Source organism: Pogona vitticeps, chromosome 10 (assembly GCF_051106095.1).
Source record: "Pogona vitticeps strain Pit_001003342236 chromosome 10, PviZW2.1, whole genome shotgun sequence".
NCBI lineage: Eukaryota > Metazoa > Chordata > Lepidosauria > Squamata > Agamidae > Pogona > Pogona vitticeps.
The window spans coordinates 14,809,784-14,826,228 of NC_135792.1; the positions used below are offsets into that span (position 1 = coordinate 14,809,784).

Here is a 16,445-nt window from a genome sequence, read left to right on the forward strand (position 1 = left end):
GGCTGTGCAATCTCTTCTTGAAAACCTCCAGTGATGGGGGCAAGCTGTTCCACTGCTTGATGATTCTCACCGTCAAGAAATTCCTCCTTATTTCCAGGTTGGATCTCCCTCTGATGAGTTTCCACCCATGGGTTCTTGTAATAACCTCAGGTGCAATGGAGAATAAATCGATGCCCTCTTCCCTGTGGCAACCCTTCAGATATTGGAAGGCTGTTATCATGTCTCCCCTCAGTCTTCTCTTCGTTAAGCTAAACATACCTAGTTCTTTTAGTCGTTCTTCATAGGATTTAGCCTCCAGTCCCCTTATCATCTTTGTTGCTCTTCTCTGCACCCCTTCCAGGGCCTCAGTGTCTTTTTTGTTTTGGGGTGACCAGAACTGGACACAGCACTCCAAGTGCAGCCTCACCAGTGTGGTATAAAGAGGTACTATCACTTCCCGTGATCTTGATGCTGTCCCCCCCATTGATGCAGCCTAGGACTGTGTTGGCTTCCTTGGCAGCTGCAGCACACTTGATTAGTTGCTGCTGGGCCAACAACTGGAAATCTGCAGCGTTGCATACAGCTGCCCCATATGCAAAGTTTGGAAAAGTTCCTTTTGTTGGCTACATTTCTCAGAATCCTGTACCCAGCATAGAGGGTTTTGGTCCAAAAAGGATAACTCTTTCCAGTTCTACCAATATGCTATGTGGTAAACATGTGTGTTCTGGGCAATTCATTCTTTTTGGACTCTGGAGTTACTTTGACATTGAGTGTTCATCATCTCCTCCTTACCTTGAAGGAGTGTAACTTTGGTTAACAATGGCAGTCTTGTTCACTGTATCAGGTTACTGACTCTTGCTTTGATTTAGTCCATTAATGTGTATCCTAGATTTCTTCAAGTGCAGCAGCCAGAAAAAACACACAGCATGACTTAAAACAGGTACAGGTAATATTTTATAACATTAAAAAATATTGCCTCCGTGAGTTGGGCACTCAATTTACCAACCTCAGAAGGTTGGAAGGCTGAATCAACCTCAAGCTAGCTACCTGAGCCCAGGGTCCAACTCTAATCATGAGCAGAGTCTTGACTGCAGTACTAGAGTTTAACCACTGCACCATGAGGCTCTTGTTTAAGGCACAGTTACCTTTCTTTGTGGTGTTTGCCATTTACCAAATGAAGTTGTCTCAGCTTTGCCTTTGCTTTTTGCTTGGAGAAGAAGAGTTCATAATTGGTTTAAGCTCAAATTTATCATTTCTATTTACCCATCAGCCCTATTAATTCAAGCATTGCCAAGCCCTGTCCTGTCTATCTGTCCTTTCTCATCCGTTTCCTTCCCTTCCACTTCCTTTTGATTTTAGTTTCTTTTTGAATATTAATTTTTAGCAGCTTCAGCCTCATCCTGAAAGTGCAAAAACTTTCTTCTCTGAACATAATCATGTACAATCAGACTTGTTTGACAGCTTGCATGAAGTTTTAAGATGCAGTGAAGATGTTCACCACACGGTGGCATCAAAATCCATGTTTTTGTTTTAAATTTCCGAAATAAATTTCACTTTGGTGTTTTGAGATCCATAGTTTCACTGTGCTGAAGACGTTTTCACAGATGGGGCTTCCTGATTACAGTTTTGCCTCTAGACAACATCTAGGTTCAAAGTGGTGGTAGAGTATTTCTTTTCTGGAAAGTGACACATTTATTGTCTTTGAAGTTACTCCTTTTATGCACTGTCTTCCCATTCCACAAGAGTAGAGTTTTAAAAATATTTTTCTGAAATTTACATTTGTGCAGGCCCAGCTGGGTATATAAAGCCCTGCCTCAGACTCTTTTTGCCTTCCATCTTCATTTCTCCCTCAAATGTCTCTTGTACAAGATGGTCCCTAATACCTAGAGGCCTTCTTCAGGAATGAAGATGTTGTGTGGTTAGTACCTCTTTGCTTTGCTTCACAGCATGCCTGGCCTTGCTGTGAAAATGGAAGAAAAGGAGACTGACCTCAGGCCATCCTGTGAAAATTTAAGATGAGGAGAATCAGCAGCAGATGTGGGGAAAGTTACTTTTTCAAGCTGTAGCTCTCACAATCCCCTTGCCAGGATAGAGTATTGGAGTATTGTCTACCTCTATGATTTTATGTTCTTCTAAGAGTTATTGGATAATTACCTCTAAAAAGAACACATGTAAAGTTGACTTAAAATCATCCCTGACTGTGTATGAGGATGCTCTGGATCCCAGAACACTTATTCTAGCACTGTTCAGTTGGGGATGGTTTTAATACATAATTTTATTCTTCAAAGTATTCCCAGCTCTGCATCATTCACAGCTTCGTTCAGAAGGTCGTGGAAAGGGGTCTAAACACAGTGGGTGCTGTTCCCTTTTCTGCTTCTCCCTCAGAATTCCCTAGCAATTATAGCAGAAGGGGGGCGTTCTTCATTAGAATCTTTTCAATGTACTATATAAGGACAGGAAGCCAGTCATTAATTATCTCCAACATCTGTAAGGTTACAAATTTTTCTAAAACTTTCCACTCTTTTGAAGCTGACTTTCTATCCTGCACAGTGAGAACAAATTCTTACGTGTGCCCAATGCTGTATATTGCTAAATGTTTCTCTGACAATAGTGTTACTGGGGACTTTCCCATGACAAGCCAGGTTGCTGCTTATAGCCAAGCCCAGCTATCGTTGTTGTTGCATCTGAGGAGCTGAAACGGAAATGGCTCTATTGTTTTAGAACGGGGAAAGGAGCTTCCCGCAGGGCTCAATCTTTCTACTTCAGAAAGCTCAGAAGACTCTTAATTCAACTATGATATTATTTTTCCCAACTGGAGTTTAGATGCAGAAACAAAGCTTTTTTTGATAGAGATCTCCAGTGGGTCAGGAGGGGAAATGAACACTTATACCCATGGGTAATGATAGTTTTAAGTTGGGATGGGTTGGAGGGTCATGTGACCCTTCAGATACTATACTATTAAATTGCAACACCCATCTGCCCTAACTCAACATAGCCAGTGGTGAGGGATTATGGGAGCTGTAAATCTTGGTTGTTGATGTGATGGGGATGATGGGAGCTATAGTTGAACAAAAAATCTCTTTCCCTTTTTAAACTATTTAATTTGACTATCTGCAATACCTGTAGCGAAGCCAACATCATCTCTTATTCTAGGAAACAATACACACTAACTTTTCTACGCCCTGCTTCATTCTTCCTCAAGGTTGTGCCCTCCAGATATCTTAGATGATAACTCCACCATCCAGCTGGTTTGGCTGGATGATGGGAGTTGAAGTCATGCATCTGATTAGAACCTAATGAGAGGAAGCTTGTCCTAGCATTTCCTGACCTGTTGGACATGTAGCTTTCAAAGCTGCCTTTCGTGAAGACCCTGGAAAAGTTACTTGATTAGACTACAATGCCCAGAATCCTCATACAGCATGGCCATAATTTTTCCATATTCTGCTCTTGCCCTATAATTTTAATAAAGGAATGTAATAACTTCTCTATATGAGCAGACTAGGCAGCCATCATTCTGCTATCACTATCCTAACCATGCAGGCACTTGAGATAAATTAACTAGGAAGCAGAAACAGCTTTTGTCTGCCCTCCAGTGTACTTCCTCTGACAAAAAGGGGGTTTGGGTTCACTTAGCTGCTGTTTTTGTTTTGTTACATCTTGCTGTTTCAGCTTCCATCCCTGAAAATATGAGTACTCCTATACTATGAACCTGACCTGTCAGGAGGATTTCAACCTCTTCTAGAATAAGTTGAATTTCAATTCCTGAATCAGACTTTCTCCTGACCAGCAGCACCTCCCATCTTTGAGGATTTAATTTCAACTCATCCAGCCCATTATTAAGCTTAGGCCGTGTGCAAAGGTACTGACTGTTTTCTTGGTGTTGGATGATAAAGTGGTGGGTGTCATCAGCATATTGATGGCACATCACTCCAAAACTAAGAGCAGCAGTCCCCAACCTTTTTGGGACCGTGGACTGGCTGGGGGGAGCAAGCTCCATGTGCGGGGGGGCACGTGGGTGCCCCCTGCAGATATGACACCCCCTGCGTGACCGTGACCCACCCCTTGCGGGCGCGACACCCTCACATGAGCGCTACATGCCCACTGCACGTGTGTGGGGGAGGGTGGAGAGCCATATCCGCAGCCCAGTTCCGGCAAACCCACAGACTGGCACCAGGCCATGGACCAGGGGTTGACAACCCCTGCCTTAGAAGACCTCTCTTAGATACTTCATATAAGTGTTAAATACTATAGGGGGAAAAGTGGAACTCTGAGTGATGCCAAAGGCCGTGTTGTTAAACAGTGCTGGTCCATTTTTTGCGTATGTTTATTTATTTATTGTTCTAGGGTGTATTTTATCTTTTCTATCTTTGTTATCTTTACATGTAATGAACTTTTACATCACAGAAATTATAAATGTGTGCTTAATATGCATGAAGTACTGGAGAAGGCAGCCTGCAGCACAGCGTTAAACATAAAACAATTTTGCAAAGGGTTTTGAGAACCATGTGGCATATTCTGACAGGAGATAGCCCTTTGATTATAACATGTTCAGTCTGAATCTACTCTGTGGGAGGTGGAGCATGAAATGAGAGGCAGGTCATAACTGTCCATCTGGAAAGAATGAGGAAGCTCTGTGTGCCTGCCCAGCTTAATCAGGAGAGGGAATTTTTAGCTAACACCCAAGGCTGGGAAAGCATTCCTGCTGGGCAGTGAAGAAAGCTGATCAAGGTCTGACTGAATTTGGGATTAAACTGGATTCCTAGCCTCTAGATCGAATCCTTTGGGTTGGTAAGTATGTGGCTTTGAGTCTCAGTAGATATATGTCTTGGACAATTAGCCCACTGCCTCCAGATTGTAGTCATCAATGGGAATGTTCAATCTTGATGAAAATGGAGATGGTGGAATATAGGAGAAAGGGCATGCTTCTCATCCAGGGGAAGTTACTTTTGACGACAGTGTGAGTTGAAGCAGAATTAGTTAGGCACAAGGGATAATCAAACCTCCAACTGAAATATGCCAAATATGGTAAATTCAAAGCTTGGAAAAGTTCCTTTCTTGAATACAAACTCCCAGAATTCTTCAGCCAATACTGTCACTGACTCTGGGATTCTGGGAATTGTAAAAACAAACAAACAAAAAGTAAATCCCAAAATCTGGGTATATTGAACTACAGCTGTCTGAGGGACATTTTCTTATTTAGTTATTTATTTATTTTATTTATATCCCGCCTATCTGGTCATGTCAGTGTGTGATATTTTATAAACTATAGTCCTGTTGGATCTTTTCCATTTGTCAGAGTGTGTTTCAGCCACTAGTATAAATCAACTGCAGGTATCACTGTGCTGTATGAGAAGATTAATTATTTTTAAAGCCACAACTTTTTTATACTGTTTATTGATGTGTATAGTTCATTGGGCCATATTTGGCTCTTGTACCTATTCTGGCTGGCATGATGCTGTTTATTATACTTAGGAATTAACTTTCGCAGCTTTAGTGTGTACAGAATTTTCAGAAATTCTGGGTGTTGTTGCCTTTGAAGAAGTACAATACTGTGTGCTATACTTGTAAAAAGGAGCTAACTGATATGAAAGAGTTAGTGCTTTGGTTTGTAGGGCAACACATGTTGTGAAATTCATATATTTAATATTTCATGTTGAGGTAGGGCAGTTGTCCTGTAACCTGCTAGTTTCTTAAGATATTACACATTCTTGATATATAAATAATATTCTTTGTTCCCTAATGCTTTGTTCCCAAAAGATACTTTTCTGATACAGTACATTGTTTGTATGCATGACTACTCCCACTGCCTAGGTAGGCCTTATTTTAAAAAAAACCTCTCATGCTAGCTACTGTATACCTAGATGTACTAAGGAAACCGAACTTTCTGCTTTATATAAAAGCAAATCCCTATCTTTATTATTTATATTTGTTACATTAATACCCTGCCTCTCGTACATTTACCTTAGCACACTGTACATGCCTCTCCTCCTCCCATTGTTATCCCAATTAACAAACTCTATGAGGTGGATTAAAAAAAATGAAAACTCCAAGGTAGGTCAGGCTGATAGAACATGATTGGACCTAACTCTCCCTTCAAGTTTCATTTCTAAACGTGGATTTGAGTGCAGTTTTCCTGACCTATCATTCAACACATTAATCACTACACTGCAGTTGCATTGTTATTCTGTTAAGTGCTGGGATTTATGTGAGAGCGTCAGCTTGCCACAGCAGCTTCTGTTCCATGAGGTGTAAATAGGTCTTTTGAACTCAGGTCCACTGAGTCCTGTATATAAAACAGTATATACTGTTTCCATAAAACTGTACCTCTCCAGTTTTATGGAAAAAAATCATTTTAGAAATGGCTTTCCTGGAAACCAAACATGGGGCTTTGAAAAGTTGCTTTTCTCTTGGACTACAATTCCAAGAATCTTCTGACCAATGTGATTACTGGGGGGGGGGGGGCACTTTCTTCCACATTCTAGATGTGTATTTAAACTCATGTCCACCTGGCCTCTTGCATTACATTTCATATGTGGGGGGATGGGATTGTTGAAGAGATGGTTTCCATGGCAAAAACAGACCTTGGGGAAATTTGGCCTTGTTTGGAAGGAAGCACATCTTGTTTTCTGTAGAGAGCCTGCCAAGGGAGACCAAATGGGAAAGGCAGATAATGCAGGAGGCTTCCTCTTAGCTTGGCCTGTGTCACCCGGTCTCTCCCTGCTGACATAGACCCCACATGTATTACTCCTCTTTGTGAGGATTTTATTATTGTTGGCCAAAAGGAAGTGCCTCAGCAAATAACAAATTCCTCCTTCTCCTGAAAGTTAACTCTGCACTGGCCAGCTGTGGTATGCATGTATGTATGAGAGAGAGAGAGAGAGAGAGAGAGAGAAGGGATATACCTTTCTGTCCATTTGTTATACTGACAGAATTACAAACTAGAGACAAACAACAGTAGATGTATTATCTGACATTTAGAGAAATGTGATTATGCATGCAGACAACAGGGTCCATGGTAATATGAAAGGAAGCAGAAATGGTGTAAGCGACATATACTTTTGGTTTGCAAAACATTTTCCTCATGGGGAATCAGTTGTTGGAGGGATGGCGCCACAACATATTCTCTTCAGATTGCGGATGATCTCCTGTCTCATTCCATCAAAAAGCAGTCTCTTACGACTCCATGCCATGCTTTAACCTGCCTGCTTCCATTTTCATTTATGTTTAGGAGGTTACTATTGTATGTATATTTCAATACACTGAAGCTAAAACAAAAGAAGTATTTTAAAAAATGTGTTCATAATGTTCAAACAAAGTAGATGCTGATTGTAATCCCAGCTAGAATGGTTAGGTACCCTCGAGTTGATTGGAATTTATGGTAACCTTATCCGGGTTTGTACTCAGTGCTTAGTTGTGGTTTCCCAGTGTCTTTTTCTGGTGGCATCCTGGGCCATATTGTTTTCCCAGAGCACCTTAGGGCCCCTAAGCCTATCACCCACACATTCTCTGGGTGAGCTTGCCTGGCCCTTCTCTGGATAGGAACAGTGGGAATTTGAACTTCAGACCCCCTGACCCTGCTACCAATTGCTCCAACCTGTGGATCCATTAGAATGAACGGGAGCTGTTAAATCAATTACAGTACATTAAATCCCATTACAGGGTTTACTGCATGGGTGTTTTCTCTCTCTCTTTGTCTGACCACTGTATTCCTAAAGAGAGTTTCTTAATCATAATTCATGTCTTACAAGACCAAGTCTTAGTGCAAAAGATAGGTCCTCAGGCTAAAATGAAACCCAACAGCAAAAATGTTGTAGGTATTTCTCCTCCTCTTGGTCATCTCCAGACCACTTCTTACTCACCTGCTCTAGAGGAAGAAATCTCTGTCCTTCTTCAGAAGCATGCCGTTCAATGTGTTACTTCTCAGGAAGCACTGGACAGCTTCTACTCACAATATTTCACAGGCCCCAAGAAGGATGGAGGTCTACAGCCTATCTTGGATCTCAGGTGTCTCAACACTTACCTTCATCCCTGAAGGTTCCGCAGGTAACATTGGAGTCCATCATGTCTCTTCTTGCTCCAGATGATTGGTTTGTCATGATAGACTTGCAGGACGCTTACTTTCACATCACCATCCATGAGTGTCACCGCAAGTATCTCAGATTCATGTTCATGGAATCAATGTACCAATTCTGCACCCTCCCTTTCAGCCTTGCTGCCGCCGCCCCAAGGATTTTTACAAAGTGCCTAGCTCCAGTAGCAGCCTACCTTCGTTTCAACAACATCATGGTTTTCCCATATATAGACGACGACTGGCTCCTTTACAAAGGCACAAAAGGACACAGCTTTCGCGCTGCAAACACTGGCAGATCTAGGATTTCAAGTCAGCGTAACAAAATCCCATCTCATACCATCTCAGACAATGGACTATATTGGCGCAGTTCTGGACTCCAACAGAGCCAGAATCTTCCTCTCGGCTGAAAAGATCCACAAATTACATCCTGCCATTTGTCCTTTTTGGCCTGGAGCCAGAGTAACAGTACACCATACTCAGCATCTCCTGGGTTTGATGGCTTCTACCACATCTGCGCTTCCACGTGCATGACTGAAGATGCGCTCACTACAGGCATGGTACCTCTCCCAGTTCGATGCCTTGCTGGATAATCCTGCCAAGCGCCTTCAGGTCACTCCAGAGTTGCCGTGTCAACTAACATGGTGGACTTTCCAGCCTCACCTGCTGATTGGTCAGCCTTTCAAGCCCCTCCAATTGACTGTGCAAGTTACAACAGATGCCAGTACGATAGGATGCGGCGCACACTGTGGCATTCACAAGATGCATACCAAGTGGTCCAGCTCAGAGAGGCTGCTACATATGAATCATCTGGAAATGTTAGCAGTCATCAAAGCCTTCCGAGCTTTTTGTCCACTACTGACTGGTCAAGGAGTACAAGAGAGAGAGAGAGAGAAAGAGAGAGAGAGAGAGAGAGAGTATTCAGAACACTATGTTCTGAACTGTAGAATCATCTGTTGTTTGAATGGTGGATTGCTCAAGGGCTCTGACTTAAAAGAGACAATTGAACTAAAAGGGGCATAATGTGAGCCAAGGTTCATCCAGACGTCCTATTTGCTCCAGTATTGATTTTGATTAGTTTACCAGATCTGCATCATTTTACTGGGGACATGTAGGATCTATGGCAGCCAAGAGAGACCGGGCAACCTCCTGCATTATCTGCCTTTCCCCTTTGTCAGGATCACATTTGGCAGGCTTTCAGTATGCAACAACTATAGAAATCAACTCCTCGTCTTTGCCTTTAGATTAACGATTATTTTTCCTTGCTTGCAAAGTTTTTTCTTTTTCTTTTTTCAGCAGCCTGAGTCCTTCCAGGTCTGTTATCCCCGTGTGCTTCCTTGTCCTGAGCGAGCCTAGTTTTTGTGGGGACATGTATAATTAGAACCCCTCTAACATCAGCTGTGGGACTGTTCTCCTCAGTACAGCTGACTGCTTATTTAGCCCCCGAGAATCTTAATTTATGGAGACTTATTTTTAAAACAATCTGCTTCATTAGAACTAAAGTTTTGCAATAATAGATTTATTACTCTTTTTTTAACTGCATAAACAAGTGATACCTTTATTGGATCACTAAAAAAGACAGCTAGTGTTTGATGATAATTCATCTTCTTCAATCTGTGTACCAGGTTCTTGTGGGCAGTTTGAAAGTGTAATTTTGAAACTACCCACTATAACTTGGTATGCAGCCTGAAGAAGATTAATTATAATTGAAAAGTAGCTGTTTAATTTTTGATTTTTTTGCTTTTGTTTGTTTTTAGTGATCCAATAAAGGTATCACCTGTTCCTACATCTGTATTGTTTTGAGGACACCCAGCCTTTTCCTGGTTTTTCCTGATCTTTTTTTTTACTGCTGCTCATGTGTCTCTAGAAATCTCCCCATCTGTGTTTTGTTTTTGGAGGGGGAGAGAGTGATTTGGGACCATGTTTCACCCTCTTCTAGCCGAATTCATATGAATTGGTACTTTGTAATCACAGCATGTTTATTCAGTTTGTCACCTGCCTTGGGTTTTTGTATAATTTCATGTGGTCATTTGCTGAAAACCCATAATGCAAAGATAAATCTGAGTTCCTGAAACAGCAAATAGGGGCTTGAACCAGCACTTTTACACTGGCATATGGGAAGAACGAGTGATGGGATGTAAAGGAAAACCAGCCTAAACCATTTTCTCTGTCTCAGCAGGATTTGTAAAATCAATGTCAACAGGAGGAATACTGCAGTACAGCAGCAGGTGGCAGCACCTGCAAGAATAGTGGGCAGAGCAAATGTACATGTTAGTTTCTTGAGAGGAAATGACTTCCCTTTAATTCATACAGCTGTTCCTTATGAATTGAACTGAGCATGAATTTGCTTTCAACAGTGGGCCCATCTCACTGAGCTTGATCCTAGATGTAAACCTGAGGAAAGAGTGCAGCAAAAATTGATTCCTTTGTGAGCATAAGATAAATGTGTTGTTTGCATTCACGTGGGCTTACTGTATATATCTAAAATGTATTATGCAAAATGCCCTTCAGAACTGACTGTTTAATGTTAAAGCTAGCAATATCTTCTTCATATGTAGTCACAGTTCACATAGGTGGGAGAGAGATTAATAGACTTATATTGCAGGAAGGGATCTCTGGGCAGGAAAAAAATGGAAAATTAATGTGTGGCTATGTTAAAGGTACCAGATAGCAAAATGTTTTGGAAAAGTCAGACTCACTGTAAATCAAAGGAGGATGAAATATTTTAAGAACAGCTTAATTGAGAGTGTATGAAGTCATAGCTCCTTGTTAGTCCAGAAAATCTAAAGATGCAACACCAAAACTTAATAGTGTAATGTTCAGATATATTTCAACTATGAACATGCAACTTATTTGGGCATGGTTAAACCCCAAGCTAAGAAATCAGTCTTATAATTGGTTTCCATGGGTGTGAATGGAAAATCACAAAATCCTATAGCACATTTTTAGAATGGCCTTGAGGGAAACCATGAAGTTTTAGTTTTATGTATTTCCTCTTTCAGCCAGGAACTTGAGTTCTGTTTTTAAAAGTAAGGGCTCTTTGAAAGACAGAAGCATATGAAATCAATGTTGTTGCTGCTGTTGTTTAGTCGTTAAGTCATGTCCGATTCTTCATGACCCCATGGGCCAGAACATGCCAGGCCCTCCTGTCTTCCACTGCCTCCCGGAGTTGGGTCAAATGCATGTTGGTCGCTTCAATGACCCTGTCCAACCATCTCATCCTCTGTCGTCCCCTTCTCCTCTTGTCCTCACACTTTCCCAACATCAGGGTCTTTTCCAGGGAGTCTTCTCTTCTCATGAGATGGCCAAAGTATTGGAGCCTCAGCTTCAGGATCTGTTCTTCCAGTGAGCACTCAGGGTTGATTTCCTTCAGAATGGATAGGTTTGTTCTCCTTGCAGTCCAGGAGTCTCTCAAGAGTCTCCTCCAGCACCACAGTTCAAAAGCATCAATTCTTCAGTGGTCAGCTTTCTTTATGGTCCAGCTCTCACTTCCATACATCGCTACTGGAAAAAACATAGCTTTGACTATTCAGACTTTTGTTGGCAAAGTGATGTCTCTGCTTTTTAAAATGCTGTTGACATTTGTCATCACTTTCCTCCCAAGAAGCAGGCATCTTTTAATTTCCAGGCTCCTGTCACCATCTGCAGTGATCCTGGAGCCCAAGAAAGTAAAATCTGTCACTGCCTCCATATCTTCTCCTTCTATTTGCCAGGAAGTGATGGGACCAGTGGCCATGATCTGGGTCTGATGTTCAGCTTCAGACCATTTTTTGCGCTCTCCTCTTTCATCCTCATTAAAAGGTTCTTTAATTCCTCCTCACTTTCTGCCATCAGAGTGGTATCATCTGCATATCAGAGGTTGTTGATATTTCTTCCGGTAATCTTAATTCTGTCTTGGGATTCCTCCAGTCAGCCCTTTTGCATGATGTATTCTGCATATAAGTTAAATAAGCAGGGAGACAATATACAGCCATGTTGTACTCCTTTCCCAGTTTTGAACCAATCAGTTGTTCCATATTCAGTTCTAACTGTTGCTTCCTGTCTTTCATATAGATTTCTCAGGAGATAGATAAGGTGGACAGGCACTCCCATTTCTTTAAGAACTTGTCATAGTTTATTGTGGTCGACACAGTCAAAGGCTGAAGCAGAAGTAGATGTTTTTCTGGAACTCTCTGGCTTTCTCCATAATCCAGCGCATGTTAGCAATTTGGTCTCTAGTTCCTCTGCACCTTTGAAATCCAGCTTGTACTCTGGGAGTTCTTGGTCCACATATTGCTGAAGCCTACCTTGTAGGATTCTGAGCATAACCTTGCTAGTGTGTGAAATGATTGCAATTGTACGGTAGTTGGAGCATTTTTTGTCACTGCCCTTCTTTGGGATTGGGATGTAGACTGATCTTTTCCAATCCTCTGGCTACTGCTGAGTTTTCCCAACTTGCTGGCATATTGAATGTAGCACCTTAACAGCTTCATCTTTTAAGATTTTAAATACAGTGGTGTCTCGCATAACGAGCGCACCATTTAACGACGAATCTGCATAGCGATCTGTTTTTTGCGATCGCTAATGTGATCATATTGCGATGTTTAGATAGGGTAAACATCGCATAGCGATGATCGGTAAGCGTTTCGCTTGCTGATCTTTGCATTGCGATGTTTTTAGAACAGCTGATCGGCGGTTCCAAAATGGCCGGCAGGTTAAAAAAATGGCCACCGCAAGCATTTTCGCGCAGTTTCCTCGCTTACCAAGGCGGCAAAAATGGTGACGCTATGGAAGATCTTTGCTCAACTGTGAGTTTTCGCCCCATAGGAACGGATTAAACGGAGTTAGAACAGCTGATCGGCGGAGTTTAATGCATTCCTATGGGGTTTTCCTATCCGTATAGCGATGTTTCCGGATAGTGACGATTAATCCGGAACGGATTAACATCGCTATGTGGGGCACCACTGTAGTTCTACTGGAATGCCATCACCTCCACTGGCCTTGTTGTTAGCCATGCTTTCTAAGGCCCACTTGACTTCACTCTCCAGGATGTCTGGCTCAAGGTCAGCAATCACACTATCTGGGTTGTCCGGGCCATCCAGATCTTTCGAGTATAATTCCTCTGTGTATTCTTGCCACCTCTTCTTGATGTCTTCTGCTTCTGAGAGGTCCCTACCATTTTTGTCCTTTATCATGTCCATCTTTGCACAATATCTCTAATTTTCTTGAACAGATCTCTGGTTTTTCCCTCTCTATTCTTTTCCTCTGTTTCTTTGCATTCTTCATTTAAGAAGGCCTTCTTGTCTCTCCTTGCTATTCTTTGGAAGTCTGCATTCAATTTTCTGTAACTTTCCCTATCTCCCTTGCATTTCCTTTCCCTTCTCTTCTCTGCTATTTGTAAGGCCTCGTTGGACAGCCACTTTGTTTTCTTGCATTTCCTTTTCTTTGGGATGGTTTTTGTTGCTGCTTCCTGTACAATGTTACGGGCCTCCATCCATAGTTCTTCTGGCACTCTGTCCACCAAATCTAGTTCCTTAAATCTGTTCTTCACTTCCACTGTGTATTCATAAGGGATTTGCTTGACTAGCCCAGTGGTGTTTCCTGTTTTCTTCAGTTTAAGCTTGAGTTTTGCTATAAGAAGCTGATGATCAGAGCCACAATCTGCTCCAACTCCTGTTTTTGCTGACTGTATAGAGCTTCTCCATCTTTGGATGCAGAGAATATAATCAATCTGATTTCGGTACTGCCCATATGGTGATGTCCATGTGTAGAGTCGCCTCTTGTGTTATTGGAAAAGAGTGTTTGTGATAACCAGCTTGTTCTCTTGACAAAACTCTATTAGCCTTTGCCCTGCTTCATTTTGAACTCCAAGGCCAAACTTACCTGTTGATCCTTTTATTTCTTGACTCCCTACTTTAGCATTCCAATCCCCTATAATGACAAAAACATCTTTCTTTAATGTCAGTTCTAGAAAGTGTTGTAAATCTTCATAGAATTGGTCAATTTCAGCCTCTTCAGCAATCGGTGGTTGGTGCAGAAACCTGGATTACTGTGATGTTGAAATGTCTGCCTTGGATTCATATTGAAATCATTCTATCATTTTTCAGATTGTATCCCAGAACAGCTTTTCCCATTCTTTTGTTGACTATGAGGGTTACTCCATTCCTTCTACAGGATTCTTCACAATAGTAGATACGATAACTGTCTGAATTGAATTTGCCCATTCCTGTTCTTACCATTTCCTGTTTGACCACATCCAGCTTCCCAAGGTTCATAGATCTTACATTCCATGCAGTATTTTTTTTTTGTAGCATCGGACTTTCTTTTCACTTCCAGGCATGTCCACAGCTGAGTGTCTTTTCGGCTTTGGCCCAACCACTTCATTAGCTCTGGAGCTAACTTTTACTTGTCCTCTGCTCTTCCTCAGTAGCACGTTGGATGCCTTCCAACCTGAGGGGCTCATTTTCCAGCGTCATATCTTTTAGCCTTTTGTTTCTGTCCATGGAGTTTTCTTGGCAAAGATACTGAAGTGGCTTGCCAATTCTGCTCCAGGTGGATTGTGTTTAGTCAGAACTCTCCACTATGACCTGCCCGTCCTGGGTGGCCCTGCACTGCATAGCCCATAGCTTCTCTGAATTACTCAAGCCCCTTCGCCACAACAAGGCAGCAATCTATGAACTGACACTTACAGTGTCTTTAACTCACTCAGAGATACCCGGTTTTTTTATTGTTCTCTCTGCTAATGATGATGATGATGATGGGAGTGGGGTTCTGACCGTCCCCAAGTTAAAGCCCCTTCCTTTCCTGTTTGGAGAAGAAGAAGAAAAGTGATAGTATTTCATATTGCAGTAGTCACCATTGACTGGCTGCATTTGCCTTTACCTTCACAGAATCATAGAATCATGAAGTTGGAAGGGGCCTATAAGGCCATCAACTCCAACCGCCTGCTCAGTGGAGGAACACGGATTAAAGGATATCTGCCAGATGGTGGTCTAAATTTCTCTTGAATGCCCCCATTGTTGGAGCACTCGCAACCTCTCAAGGTAACTGGTTCTATTGCCATACCGCTCTAAAAGTTAGGAAAATTTTCCTGATATTCCACCGAAATCTGGCTTCCTGCCACTTGAGCCCATTGGTGTGTGTCCTGCACTCTGGGATAATCAAAAACAGATCCTGCCCCTCCTCTGTATGATAGCCTTTCAAGTATTTTAAAAGTGCCATCAAAAGTGCTCCCCTCTGTCTTCTCAAGGTTAAACATGCCCAGTTCTTTTAGTCTTTCCCCATAGGGCTTCGTTTCCAGCCCCCTGATCATCCTTGTTGCCTTCCTCTGAACTTGTTCCAGTTTGTCAGCATCCTTTTTGAATCTGGTATCCAAAACTGGACAGTGAGGCCTAATTGGTGTATTTCATAGTAACAAGACACTGTGATTTGGGTACATAAGCAACACAAATGTGTTTGATCTACTGAAAGGGAGTAAGACACACACACACAGGTACAGTCAGGAAATCAGCATGTAGTGAAACGATAATAGCATTTTTGCCCAGCTGGAAGGGCACTTAGTTAAGAGAGGAAAAGGACATAATCTGTCATCAAACCTGAAATCATTTTGTAGTTCAACATAAAACAAATTAAGGATATGGGTACACTAGCAGCAGGAGGCTTAAAAAGCAAGGCACTTCTGGATATTGGCAAATTAACTGTTTCCCCTACTCAGCAGATGGCAGGGAAAGTGACAAAAATGTGTGAGATGGAAAATGGGGCAAGGCAAGGAGGAACTAAATGGGGCCCATTGATCTATTGAACGGGGGTAAGACAGACACACATAGGCACTGTCAAGAGGGTTTGTTGCGCATACACACTCTTCCATGCACGTATTTATCTGCTTTGTCGCCCCATCATCCCCAGCTTTAAAATTAAGCACACTGTCCAGCTCTAGTGACCAAATCCCACACATCCTTGCACTTCAGACACACACAGAGACACACACTTGTATGGGTGCACATCCCCCCACACACACGTGTGTAAGCATGTGGCGCGAGATGGCAGGGAGAAAAGAAAGATATGTCTGACTGCCATTCGCCTCAAGAAGAACACACCACTGATCCCACACTGGAGCAAGGAAGATGATCAGGAAGGAAGAAAACTATCTTTATTTGGACCGATCCTAATCAGTCCAAAATAAAAAATAGAGTCCAGTCCTAGACCAATCGAGGATGGATTGGTACCCATTAGGGACAGGATGGAACACTCCAACAAGTCTTTTGTCTGGTTGATGTTTTTTAGAGCGATTCCAGCTGTTCTAGCAGAGGCTGTTGAGCAGGGTAGACCCCCACGTAGCTGACCTCTAATTTGTAAATTATTGGGGCTGAAAACAAACTCCTGCTGTGACGATCACATACAATCTACACTTTAAAAATGT

The 16,445-nt window shown here is 42.1% G+C and overlaps 1 protein-coding gene across 1 annotated transcript in view; it reads left to right on the forward strand.

The window, feature by feature from the left end:
* Positions 1 to 4,612: 4,612 nt before the first annotated feature.
* Positions 4,613 to 16,445, forward strand: part of RIPOR1 (RHO family interacting cell polarization regulator 1) — a 156,880-nt gene continuing 145,047 nt past the window's right edge. The window contains exon 1 of the mRNA XM_020811466.3: positions 4,613 to 4,767. The gene's annotated coding sequence lies outside the window, so the exon portion shown is untranslated. The remainder of the gene's footprint in view (positions 4,768 to 16,445) is intronic.